The sequence below is a fragment of the Miscanthus floridulus genome, chromosome 14, assembly GCF_019320115.1.
Source record: "Miscanthus floridulus cultivar M001 chromosome 14, ASM1932011v1, whole genome shotgun sequence".
In the NCBI taxonomy this organism is placed as follows: Eukaryota; Viridiplantae; Streptophyta; class Magnoliopsida; order Poales; family Poaceae; genus Miscanthus; species Miscanthus floridulus.
Genome location: NC_089593.1, coordinates 66,642,817 through 66,656,659, shown reverse-complemented (window position 1 = coordinate 66,656,659; position 13,843 = coordinate 66,642,817). Strand labels below are relative to the sequence as shown.

Genomic DNA, 13,843 nt, shown 5'->3' with positions numbered 1-13,843 from the left:
CAAGAGCTCATGACAGTGTGCTAGGGGAAATTGCTAAGTTAATGTATTCGCACCATTATTGAACATATCAGCCCTACTTGGATTGGATGATTTGCAACATATCCAGGAGTAGCTAAAAATAACCTGAGCTTACTTGTTGAAGAATATTGATAATGCTGTATTGAACACAATATAATTTGAAGTTCTCGGAGAAAATATTGAATATAATACAATTCTCTGTACAATGCTATTGCTAGTTACATATATGCTTTTGGTCATGCATGCTCTTTATTAGTCATTTTTCTATCTAAAATGTTGTACATATTGCTTGGGCATTTTAAGTTGATTTCATCGTTTGTGTTCTTCGTTATATATATTATATCTGGTGTACCTCTAGTAAGATTTATATCCTCCTATTATTTAGCGCCCCCCTCTTCTGGATCCCCCACTGAGACCAGGTAACCAAGGTAATATAGTTGCTGTGTCGAGAAAACTTTATTTCAGAACGTGTTTATTAGCTCTGATAGATAACAAATACAAAGCAGTACCGAAATGGAGAGACAAGCCCTTCTTAAAGTAAATACAAAGGCCTCTGGGTATTCGAGAATTATTTTTTTGACGGAAGGTATACAAGAAAATATATGATTCTTAAAGTAAATGGACATTCAAAAGAAAATTAGGCAAAGGCCATCATGCTCGTCTAGCATGTGAACAACAGAACCAACGGTCCTTTTACTCAACCATATGTAGCGCTGAGAATGCTTCTTTGATTGTGATGACTTCAGCATAAACATCCTGCATCATTGGTCGATCTTTTGGTGTCTCCTTAGAGCATGAGAGACCGAGCTTAACAAGATGCATGATGCAGCTTTCGAAGACAGCTCTTGCATTATTTCCATGGTCCAAATTGTTGTCCACATCACCATCATCTACAGAACTTGGAAGGATACACGGGTCCAGAACTTCACCAATCTTTTGTGGAAATGCTTTTTCCACAAATTTGTGAAGGTTCAAACCATTAGTAAACATCTCATCTGTTGGACGCTTTCCTGTGAGCATATAACACCATAGCTGGAGACATCGCCTTCAGTTGAGAGTTTGCTCCCGAAACCATACTCTGTAAATTGTGTGTAATTGATCAAACAATTTAATCTCTCAATATTGGAAAACTTAAAAGAATCTTGTTAGATAGTAGAACAGCAAAACAAAAACCTAAACAAATATTGTTGTGACATGGAAAATTTCCGGTCGTTTAAGGAAAAAAATTCACCTGGTGCAATATATCCAATTGATCCTCTTGGTCCCAGTAAGCTTGTAGAACTATGATGGCATGAATGACTGGGACTGTAAAGAAACTTCGCTAAACCAAAGTCAGCAAGATGCGCTCCCATCTGATCATCAAGAAGGACATTGCTTGGCTTCAAATCACAATGGGCCACAGGTGGCATGCAATGGTTGTGTAGATAATCCAAAGCAGAAGCTATGTCCATCGCTATTGTTATTCTGGAGTCCAAATTCAGTAGTCTTTCCAAACCATAATTGTTTATCTTAGGATAGAGCCAGTTCTCTAGGCTACCATTAGGCATATATTCAAGAATAAGAGCTTTGAACTGATGCCCTGATGGATCAAATGTTGAGCATGCTGTAATCATTCTTACAAGATTCCGATGGCGTGTGTTCCTCAATGCCTCACACTCAGCAAGAAAACTCTTCGGTGTGCCAAGTTGATCAAGTGTGAAAACCTTGACAGCAACTGTATGTTCTTCAAACTCAAATCTAGCTTTGTAAACTGATCCAGAATTTCCTGAACCAACCAAGTTGGATGAGGAGAAACCATCTGTTGCTTTGAAAACATCAGCATATGAGTACTTCTTCAATTCCTTGCAGGATGGATGAGCTTCTTGTTTGACTTTTTTCCTCTGCTTCAAAAGTATGACAGCTAAGCATGATACAAGGAGCAAAGAAAGAGCACTGAATCCTAGCACCTTGAGAATTTTGGAGCTATGGTTTTGTCTGGAGACCTTTGCTGCACAGGGTGGCAATTCTAGCAATGGGGTGCTCCCACATAAGTTCTTGTTCCCCTGAATGTAGACTGCACTTGTATTCTCAAATATCCGACCAGTGGGTACTGGACCTTGGAGGTTGTTGAAGGACAGATTGAGGAGGTTCAAGGAGCTGAAGGACTCAAACAATTCAGGTATTTCTCCAGACAGATTATTTTGAGACAGATCTAGTTCGATTATCGCTCTCAGTTCAGCAAAAGAACCTGGGATTTTTCCTTCAAGATTGTTCCCTTCCATGTGGAGGGACTCCAAGTGGACATACTGGCCTAGAATGGAGGGAATTTGTCCTGACAAGTTGTTATTGGAAATGTTAGCAGACTAAGATTGATCAAGTTGCCGATATCAAGTGGTATTTGTCCAGAGAGCTGGTTGTGGGACAGATCCAAGCCTCCAGACAGGGAGGAAACAGTAAAGAGCTGCTCTGGTATGCTGCCATCAAGGCTGTTGCACGAGAGGTTCAACAATGCTAAATTCTTGCAGTATCCTAAAGCTCCTGGTATCAGGCCACTGAAATCGTTGTCCTGTAATTAGAGCTCATTCAGTTGACTCAGATTACTGATTGAGAGTGGAATTGGTCCGGAAAGTTTGTTCTGTGATAAGCTTAGTATAAATAAGTCTGTAAGATTTCCAAGTGTGTCTTGGAGGCTTCCTGTGAGCTGATATTTCCCCATGTAAAGAACCACAAGATTTGTGAGGTACCCTATCTCTGGTGGTATTGTACCAGATATATAATTTGCTTTCATCAGCAAAAACTCTATGCTTTTCGGAAGACCACCAATGGAATTTGGCAGTGTTCCTTGGATTTTGTTATTTGACAGAGACAGTTTGACCAGCTGTGTGCAATTGGCTAGTGAGGAAAGGAAAGACCAATCTCCAGCTTCAAGCTGATTCATCTCTAGAGTTAGTTCCAGCAAGCTGGGAAGCGAACCCAAAAGAGGAATAGTTCCATGCAACGAGTTATACTGTAGATCGATCACCTTGAGGTTGGTTGCATTTGCTAGCGAAGCAGGTATTTGGCCATCGAATTGGTTCCCTTGGAAAATCATTTTTTCGATGCTTGGAAGGGTGAACCCGATGCTACGTGGAATTTCCCCCTCAAAGCTATTCGTGGCTATGCCAAGGTAAGTGAGAGCTGACATATTGTAAAGGGAGGCTGGGACAGACCCTGACAAGAAGTTGTAAGTCAGGTCCAGTGCCTGCAGGTTTCGAATTTTAGTTATGCTTGTAGGGATGCTACCTTCTAAACTGTTGTATGCAAGCAAGAGCATGGTGAGGGAAGAAAGATTCCCTAACGAAGAAGGTATGGCACCTGAGAGATCATTTGATGTCAAAATGAGCTTCTCCAAGGGAGAGTCAGACAGCAGGTATTGACCCCACAAAGTTGTTCAGCCCAAGTTCTATTGTTTTTAGTGATCCGCTATTTAACAGAGCATATGGGATCTCTCCACCAAGATGATTGTGTGTCAAGTCCAGCACCTGAAGTGATGAGCTATTAGCCAGGCACGGTGGGATTGTTCCGGTGAGGGTATTATTTGTGAGAACAAGAGATATCAGAGAAGATGATTTGCATCCGAGTGAAAGAGGAATGCTTCCCGTCAGACTGTTTCCAGCGATATGCAGAACTGAAAGATTGTGGAGCATCCCCAGCCCTTCTGGGATACCTGCATTAAAGCCGTTATAATGCTGATGATGAGCTTCTCATGATTTATTTAAGCATCGACGGCTCAGGTTTGTGGCGTAGAAATCTCACCTTAGAGGGAGTTTGTCCCAAGATCCACAATCTGAAGACGTGAACAAGAAGGCAGCGTTTCCGGAATCAGGCCACTGAGGTAGTTGGAGCTGAGGTTGAGGTACTGCAGCCTATTTAGTTGGCCAAGCTCATGTGGAATTGAGCCAGTAAACTTGTTATTTGGGAGGTGGATTCTCGCAAGGAAAGTGAGGTTCGCAATACAAGCAGGTATTTGGCCACTGAGCTCGAATGAGTCGAGGTTCAGCGCGACAACACGAGATTTGTGCCTCTTACCGCAACTGACACCAGACCAACTGCAGAAGTTGAGGGAATCGTTCTTCCATGTGGTTAGAAGCCCGGCAGGGTCGGAAAGATGTTGCCTAAGACAAAGGAGGGTTTGGAGATCATTATTGGGCGGTGTTGCAAGTGTCAATACAAGGACGACTAGAAACCTGAAAATGAAGGACATGATAGTGGCCAGAAGCACGGATGAACATAGAGTTCCTGGAGGAGCCATACATGTAATATGCAAAGGTAAAATGTGCGGTTGAGACTAGAGTTATGATTTCTCTCATGGTTGCGCTTACGTTTCATTTATAGAAGGCGGGAGAGTTCCATTGCGGTCGGCGGTCCCCTAAGTCAGTGGTTTGTAGTAATTCAGCTCAGACTATCTCACCCGTGCATTGACAATTAAACTTGGATTACATTGAACTATATGGGTATGCACTCCAGCGAAGACTGACATAGCATGGACAGTTTGAATTGCACTATAAGGGTATGCACTTCAGCAAAGATCAAGGTCCCATTAGGCACGCCTCCGCGACGGTGATGTAAGGAAAATGGATCTTAGGCCCATTTACTTTGGATTTTGGTGTTTAATGACCAACACAACTAAATTGGACTAATGAATTTGCAAGTGATTGTTTTGTAGTTCAATAGGATGCAAGACGTGATTTGGACAAAGGCGATGTGATGATCCGATGATCAACACCTCAAGCAAGAACTTAGGAGCACAAGAGAGGACCCAAGATATCAAGTAAAGTCCAAGCATGAAGATAGGAACCAAGCCGCACTCAAGATATCAAAGAAACGAGCTCACAGAAGTGACCGGACGCTCCGATCAGTGGCTCGGCAACAGCATGCGTCAGCAGCAGCGACCAGACGCTGAACAAGTGAATCGACCGGACGCACCGATGACACTATTCATCAGTCCGACAACACACTCAGCAAGTGACCGGACGCTGGCGGCAAACCAACCGGACGCAGGACAGCAGCGTCCGATCGAGTACAAAGAGGTTCCAGAGCGGCGAACTTGCGACCGGACGTGTCCGGTGGCAAGTGACCGGACGCTGGCAGCGTCCGATCAGTTGTTCGCGGCTCCAACGGTCGAGACGACCAGACGTGTCCGGTCAGGTCATGATCAGCGTCCGGTCAGTAGCAGAAAAGCGGGACTTCATTCCCAACGGCTACTTTCTCAGTGGGGCTTATAAATACAACCCCCAACCGGCCAAATGAGTAAAGTGGAGCTGAGGAAACATATCAAGGGTGTTGATACACCATTTTAGTGATCTCCACTTGCATAGTGCTTAGTGATTTATTAGGTGATTAGCGTAGGTGCTTTACGAAGTCCTTAGGTTGATTAGACCACCACTTATGAGCTTGCTCTAGGTTTAGGCCTAGTGTTTAGTGAGGTTTGCATACCTTTTACCATTCGGTGCTTGTGCACACCATTGTTGTACATCGGAGGGTCTTGTAGTCTTGCGAGATCACATCAACCGCGTTTGTGGTGTGGCCGCCACCATGTACTAGAGGGAACAAGGCCCGCGGCGTTTTGGTCGGAAACTTGATAGTGAAGACTACGGGGAGCATCCGGGAGAGGCTTGCCGGAAGGCACGTCGGAGACCCACTTGCGCGTGTGGAAGGCCCGAGGCTATCCACGGAGTTACCCGACCGGGAGCTTGGCCTTTGCGAGGGGCTCCAACGAGGACTAGGGGGAAGCTTGCGCGCTTCTCGATACCTCGGTAAAAATACCGGAGTCGTCGATGAGAGTTTGCATATCTCTACCTTGCTCTTTAGCTTCCGTATTTATATTGATTGTATCACTTCTTTTTGCGGTAGAGATAGCAATACACTAGCAAAACCGTAGTTGCACATTTAGATAGTTTATCTATTGTATAGGTTTTGCTAGGGTTAGAAAAAGAGGCTATAGTTTGGAGTTAAAATTTTAAGTTGCCTAATTTACCCCCCCCCCCCCTCTTTTAGGCGTCATGGTCCCCTTTCAATTGGTATCAGAGCCGGTTGGCTCAAAATTGGACCTTTGGCTTAACCGTCGTTGAGATGATGCTATTTAGAGTGGTTGGGATGGATACATCTAGGTCTCCACACTTTAACGGCACTGACTTTCCTTATTATAGAGCTAGAATGGTTTGCTACCTTGATGCGGTTGATTTGAGAGTTTGGAGAGTCACTCGTGACGGGATGAAACCCATTAAGAATCCTGATAAACCCACAAAGAGTGATGAAAAGAAAATACATTTCAATGCTAGAGCTAAGAATTGTTTGTTTGAATCATTTAGCATGGATGTGTTTAACCAATTATTCGCTTTAAATACGGCAAATGAAATATGGTTAAAACTTCAAGAGCTCCATGAGGGCACATCTAATGTCCGTGAGCAAAAACATTGTCTAGCTAAGCAAAATTATGATACCTTTACAATAAATGATGATGAGCTTGTTCGTGATATGTATTCTCGTTTGAATCTAATTATCAATGAGCTCCACTCAATAGGACTAACAAAGCTAGGTGATGTGGACATCGTGAGGAAGATTATTTCCGTGCTACCACAAAAGAAATATGCAAGCATCATCACCATCCTTCACAATATGAAGGACTTGAGCACCATGACCCCGACCTTAGTTATTGGCAAGATAGTGGCATTTGAAATATCACGCAAGATGGGTCAAGAAGAAGTCTCTTCATCAAGCAAAGGCAAAGCGCTCGCATGTAGCAAGAAAAAGAAGATGAAGAGCAAGCAAGTTGAGACAAGCTCAAGCGCAAGCTCCTCAAGTGAAGAAGAAGATGATGATGATGATGATGATGAAGATTCAAGTGATGATGATCAATCTTCCTCCTTCACCTCCGACCTTGATGAAGAATCAATCAAATTAATCAACAAGGTGGAGAAAATGGTCCAAAAGCTCAATGTCAAGGGTGTGCCCATCCAAATTCAAAACCTTATTTTCACCAATCAAAGAAATGAGCAAAGAAAGAAAGGATGCTATGGATGCGGCGAGTTGGGGCACTTTGTGGAAGTTTGTCCAAACAAGCCCACACCCAAGACAAAGAAGAAGGCGTGCAAGAACCAAGCCCTCACATCAATAAGGTCATGGGATGATTCTTTAAGTGAATAAGAACACCATCACAAGAGGCGAGGGCGCAAGCACTCATCATCAAGCTCTTCTCGTGTGTGCTTTATGGCACGAGGTAACGAAAGCTCATCCTCTAGTGAGAGTGATAGTGATGATGAAATGCCTTCTTACGAGGAAATTGTGCAACAAAATCTTAATTATGCTAAAGTTTGCACTAGTCAAGAAAAGAAGCTCGAAAAAATAAAAGAAAAACTAGATAGTTCACAAGAAACATACAAAACTTTGCTTAAAAAGTATGAGAACTTTGTTAATCTCAATATTGAACTATCTACTAAAATTGAGCAACTTAAGGCTAGTGCAACAACAAATGCATGCACAATCAATGATGAGCAACTTGTAAAGAAAAATAAAAAATTAAAGGAAAAGTTAGCTAGTGAAGGGTCGAGATGGCGACTAGAGGGGGAGGTGAATAGTCCTTTTTAAAATTAATCGCGTCGGCTAACCGATATAAATGCGGAATAAAAACAATCGGTCTAGCCTAGACTACACCCCTCTATATATGTTCACTAGCACCTTGCAAAGATACTAATTATGCAACTAAGGTGCCGGGCTAGCTAGAGCAAGGTCACACAAACCTATGCCACTAGTACTTTAAGCAATAAGGAAGCTCCTACACATGCTAGTAAGCAAAAGCACAAAGCCAACTAAGCTCACTAGCAAAGCTCAATAACAAGACAACCAATGCCTAATTAGAGAGCGTAAATACTTAGCTACACAAACTAAGCAATGCGACTAATAAGGTTACTAAAACCAAATTAGCCACGCAAGGGAGCTACTTCTATGCTACACAAGCAAGAAGATAATTAGCAAGCTACACAAGCTATCTAATTACAAGAGCAACTACACAAGCTTAATATGTATAAAAGTAATTGCAAGCTTGTGTAATGGGGATGCAAACCAACGGGAAAAACAAGGTTGACACGATGATTTTTCTCCCGAGGTTCACGTGTTTGCCAACACGCTAGTCCCCGTTGTGTCGACCGCTCACTTGGTGGTTCGGCGGCTAATTAGCATCACCCGCTAAGCCCGCACGTCGGGCGCCGCAAGAACCTACCCCTTGAGTGAGGGTAGCTCAATGACACGCTTTACTAGAGTTGCTCTTCGCGGCTCCCGCGGGGCGAGCACAATGCCCCTCACAAGCACTTCTCCGGAGCGCCGCACAAGCTTCTTGCGCGCTTCGACGGAGACCACCACCAAGCCGTCTAGGAGGTGGCAACCTCCAAGAGTAACAAGCACCACCGGCTCGCAACTCGATCACCTAGTGCCACTCGATGCAACCTCACGATGCAATCGCACTAGAATCGCTCACTCACACAATCGGATGATCGCTATCAAGTATGTGTGTGATGGAGGGCTCCCAAGCACTCACAAGCATGGACACTAAGTCCCTTGAGGTGCTCAGCACCAGCCATGGCCGAGGGCCACTTCTATTTATAGCCCTAAGGGCTAAACTAGCCGTTACCCCTTCACTGGGCAACGGTCGGGCTGACCGGACGCTCCGGTCGTGTTGACCGGACGCTGGACCTCAGCGTCCGGTCGCCCACAGACGGCCACGTGTCCCGGTTTCAACGGTCACTTGACTTGACCGGACGCAGCAGCTTTCAACTAACCGGACGCTGAACCCCCAGCGTTCGGTCGTTTCCAGTAAGGTACCGACCTCGACCGGACGCGTCCGGTCACACTCCAGCTTCTGCGTCATCGTACGTCAGCCTGACCGGACGCAGCCTGCCAGCGTCCGGTGCATTCAGATCTAGCGTCCGGTCAGTTGACCGACGCCAGCATCTTCGCGACTAACTCGTTCTCACTTCTCACTTCTTCATCCTTGCTCCAAAGAGCCAACCACCAAGAATTTGCATCCGGCGCAATAGAAAATAGGCATACCATTTTCCCGAAAGCGCCGAATCCCTGCAAACACCACCTGCTTTGTAAATGTACCAACACCACCAAGTGTACATCACCATGTGTATGTGTGTTAGCATTTTCACAATCATTTCCCAAAGGATGTTAGCCACTCAACTAGCCACGCCACTCGATCCTAGCGACAATGCAAAGTTAGATCACTCGAGTGGCACTAGATGACCGATATGCAAACAAGTTTGCTCCTCTTGATAGTACGGCCATCTATCCTAAACCCGGTCATAAACTTCTCTACACACCTATGACCGGTGAAATAAAATGCCCTAGGTTATACCTTTGCCTTGCGCATTCCATTCCATCTCCTTCAATGTCGATGCAACACATGCACCAACACGATCAACAATGATATGATCCACTTCATATCATCACATGATCATATTGGTTCATCGATCTTGACTCTACTTGCTCTTCACCGTTGCTATCGTCCATCGGCGCCAAGTCTTGCTCAAGCTTCACCGCCACGCGGTCCATCACTCCAAAGCCTTTGACTTGCCCTTCACGCTTGCAACCGGTCCATCAAGCCAAGTCTTGTCTTGATCTTCTCCACCTTGATCACATGACTCAATGTCATGTCTCATGTGCAATAAGCTCCTTCATCATCACATGTGTGAGCTTTGCAACATCTCCAAGCCATTTTCACCTCCATGGCATATGTTGCTCACACACATGTACCTGTGGACTAATCACCTGTGTATCTCACATAAACACAATTAGTCCACCTAAGTTGTCACTCAATTACCAAAACCAAACAAGGACCTTTCAGCTAGCTCACAAGATGCTTATAAAAGTTTGCTTGCTAAAAAGAAAACCATGTGCAAATATTGTGATGAGCTAACTAATAAAGTTGCTAATCTTAAAGCCGTTAGTTCTACCCCCACCAAGGCATCTAAAAAGAAAAGTTTTATCTTTACCATGTCTAAAAAGGATGCCTCTACTTCTTATAACGATTTATGTTTAGATTCACCCTTGTGCAACCAAGTTTGTGTTGAGAAAGTTGTTGTAGATACGTGCATACAAGAGGTTGCAAAGGAGAATGAGCAACTCAAGGAAGAAGTAGCTCGCCTCACCAAGGACTTGACTCAAGTGAAATGTAAGACGAAGTAAGCCCAACTTCATCAAGATAACACCGTCAAGGGAGTGAAAAAGCTTGATGAAGGATAAACCGTGGTTTGCTACGTGTGCCACATGGAAGGTCACAAGTCCTATGAGTGCAAGGTGAAGAATGGGGGAGGAGCAAAGAAGAAAAAGAAGCAAACAAGCAAGCTCTTCAACACCTACACCAACAAGGTGGACAAAAAGGCCTCCACACCTTATCTCTTGAAGAAGAAGAAAAATGACAAGGTGGTGGCCATCAAGGTGAACAAGCAAGCCAACAATGGGGTCAAACGCTTTTGGGTGCCAGAGGAGATCATTTCCAACATGAAGAGCACCAAGAAGGTTTGGATCCCAAAAGGGAAGTGAGAAGTCCGATGGACTTTGGGGAATTTGGAGACTTGGCAAAGTGTGGATGCATTTCATAGGGTGCATCTCGATGGACAAAGACATTGCCAAGTGGGTTAGTGAATACTATGGACCCAAATTCCCCTTCCCATGTTAGGTAACTAGATTATATTTGCTTCAATTGGTATTAGATTTAACTTTCTTACAAATTGGTATCTTTAAGCATCTAGTTACTCTTCATGCCTAGGTTTGCATTTGCATACTTACATCTTTTGTCATGCATACACTAGATATATCTTATGGTAGGCTTGCTCGGTTTTATTCGTAACCCTTGGAGCAAACCTACATGGTTTAAAATTATTTAGGAGCACGACACATAGCTTGTCTTTCTATTGATTCATCTAATATGTGTCAAAGTCCAAATTGTAGATAATCTCTTCTGAATATCGTCTTCTAAAATGACTCTCATGTTTATGTGATGTCATCTTTCAAGTGGTATTTTTTATTCTAAAATCAATGTGCATATTACCTATAAGTATTCCATACTTGTGTGCATAAATTTAGGGGATGTTATTTTACAAGTTGGATGCTTTGAGACTAACACATTTTTATCATATGTGTAGTAGTCTCATTGCAAGAAAAATGGAGTCGCCGGAGTTAAGCATCATACTTCAAATATCCACCACCTATTGCAAGTGGTAGAAATCAAATTGGTTTCCACATGTGGTATTTCTAAATCGATATCATCATGTTGATTTTATTTTGATATTTATATGCTTTCTCCATGCATTATATAGATTAAATTCCCTTGAGCAAAAATTTATCAATTATGCATATGTTTTGTCTTTTATCATATGTATACATATATTTAGGGGGAGCTTAGTCTATATAATGTGAGAGTCAAATTTTGTGATCTACTTCACCCTACACACAAAGGATCACAAAGTTTGACCATCCCTTGTGCTACTAATGTCTTTCTTTTCGGTGTTTGATTCCAAAGGGGGAGAATTTAGAGGACCAAAAGCAAGCATTAATAAGTAGGACCAAAATCTAGATCATTTACAAGTGGTAATGGTCTACAAGTGGTGTCTACAAATGGTAATGATCCGAGAAAGGGAAGATTGTGGATTATGGATTAGCCTATGTAATGGGGAGAATTTGTAGGAAGCAAGGCTTAAATCCATAATACCACATGGGGACATTTGCAAGGGCAAGATAAGTTTTTATATAGTCTTACAAGTAGTATCTTTTAGCATCATATAATCTTTCTCCTTGCATTGCATCCTAGCAAGTAGGTAGTTTTCAAATTTCAAAATTCTATTATTTGCTTGCTTTGGTTGTGTTGTCATGAATCACTAAAAAGTGGGAGATTGTAAGGAAAATGGACCCTAGGCCCATTTACTTTAGATTTTGGTGTTTGATGACCAACACAACCAAATTGGACTAATAAATTTGCAAGTGGTTGTTTTGTAGTTCAATAGGATGCAAGACGTGATTTGGACAAAGGCGATGTGATGATCCGATGATCAACACCTCAAGCAAGAACTTTGGAGCACAAGAGAAGACCCAAGATATCAAGCAAAGTCTAAGCATGAAGATAGGAACCAAGCTGCACGCAAGATATCAAAGAAACGAGCTCACAGAAGTGACCGGACACTGGAAGAAAGTGATCGGACGCTCCGATCAGTGGCTCGGCAACAGCAGGCGTCAGCAGCAGCGACCGGACGCTGAACAAGTGAATCTACCGGACCCACCGATGGCACTGTTCATTAGTCCGACAACACACTTAGCAAGTGACTAGACGTTGGCGGCAAACCGACCGGACGCAGGACAGCAGCGTCCGATCGAGTACAGAGAGGTTCCAGAGCGGCGAACTTGTGACCGGACGCGTCCGATAGCAAGTGATCGGACGCTGACAGCGTCCGATCAGTTGTTCGCGGCTCCAATGGCCGGGACGACCGGACGCGTCCGGTCAGGACGTGATCAGCGTCCGGTCAGTAGCAAAAAAGCAGAACTTCGTCCCCAACGGCTACTTTCTCAATAGGGCTTATAAATACAATTCCCAACCGGCCAAATGAGTAAAGTGTAGCTGAGGAAACATACCAAGGGTGTTGATACACCATTTTAGTGATCTCCACTTGCATAGTGCTTAGTGATTTATTAGGTGATTATCGTAGGTGCTTTGTGAAGTGTTTAGGTTGATTAGACCATCAATTATGCTCTTGCTCTAGGTTTAGGCCAAATGTTTAGTGAGGTTTGCATACCTCTTACCACTCGGTGCTTGCGCGCACCATTGTTGTACATCGGAGGGGCTTGTAGTCTTGCGAGATCACATCAACCGCGTTTGTGGTGTGGCCGCCACCGTGTACCGGAAGGAACAAGGCCCGCGGCGTTTTGGCCGGAAGCTTGATAGTGAAGACAACGGGTAGCATCTGGGAGAGGCTTGCCGAAAGGCACGTCGGAGACCCACTTGCGCGTGGAGAAGCCCCGAGGCTATCCACGGAGTTACCCGACCGGGAGCTTGGCCCTTGCGAGGGATTCCTTGCGAGGGGCTCCAACGAGGACTAGGGGAAAGCTTGTGCGCTTCTCGATATCTCGGTAAAAATACCGGAGTCGTCGACGAGAGTTTGCATATCTCTACCTTGCTCTTTAGCTTCCGCATTTACATTGATTGTATCACTCCTTTTTGTCGTAGAGATAGCAATACACTAGCAAAATCATAGTTGCACATTTAGATAGTTTATCTATTGCATAGGTTTTGCTAGGGTTAGAAAAAGAGGCCATAGTTTAGAGTTAGAATTTTAAGTTGGCTAATTCACCCCCCCTAGACGTCACGGTCCCCTTTAGGTGACGAAGGAGCCAGAGACGGTGAAGCAAAAGATAATGATTTTTTCCAATTTTTTGGTATAGAAAGAAAAAAACCAGTACACCAAAATTCGTAGAAAACCGGTGAACTGAACCGGTCGGTTTCGGTTGACCGTATGCCCACCCCTTACAGAGTTGCAACCCTACCCCCACGATAGACAACCCACTTATCAGCTTTAGCAAGCCATCGATGACCATGGGTAGGGGTGAAATGGATGAAAACAATATTATAGTATACAAAAATGGTTGGTTTGGTATTTTCCATATTTATGAAATCAATGGTAGTTTTTATATTTGGCCAAGTTCAGAAATGGTATCATAACATTGTAAATGATTCAAGCCGAGTGATGAATGAGATGAGCGTGCTAGGGTATAGCTTCCAATGACGGTGATTCAGAGTGTACAAAGACACGATGTTACA

General features: G+C 43.8%; 1 pseudogene; it reads right to left on the bottom strand.

Annotated features, from left to right (window-relative positions):
* Positions 1-419: 419 nt before the first annotated feature.
* On the bottom strand, positions 420-4,549 carry LOC136506024 (probable LRR receptor-like serine/threonine-protein kinase At3g47570; annotated as a pseudogene).
* Between the last annotated feature and the right edge of the window lie 9,294 nt (positions 4,550-13,843).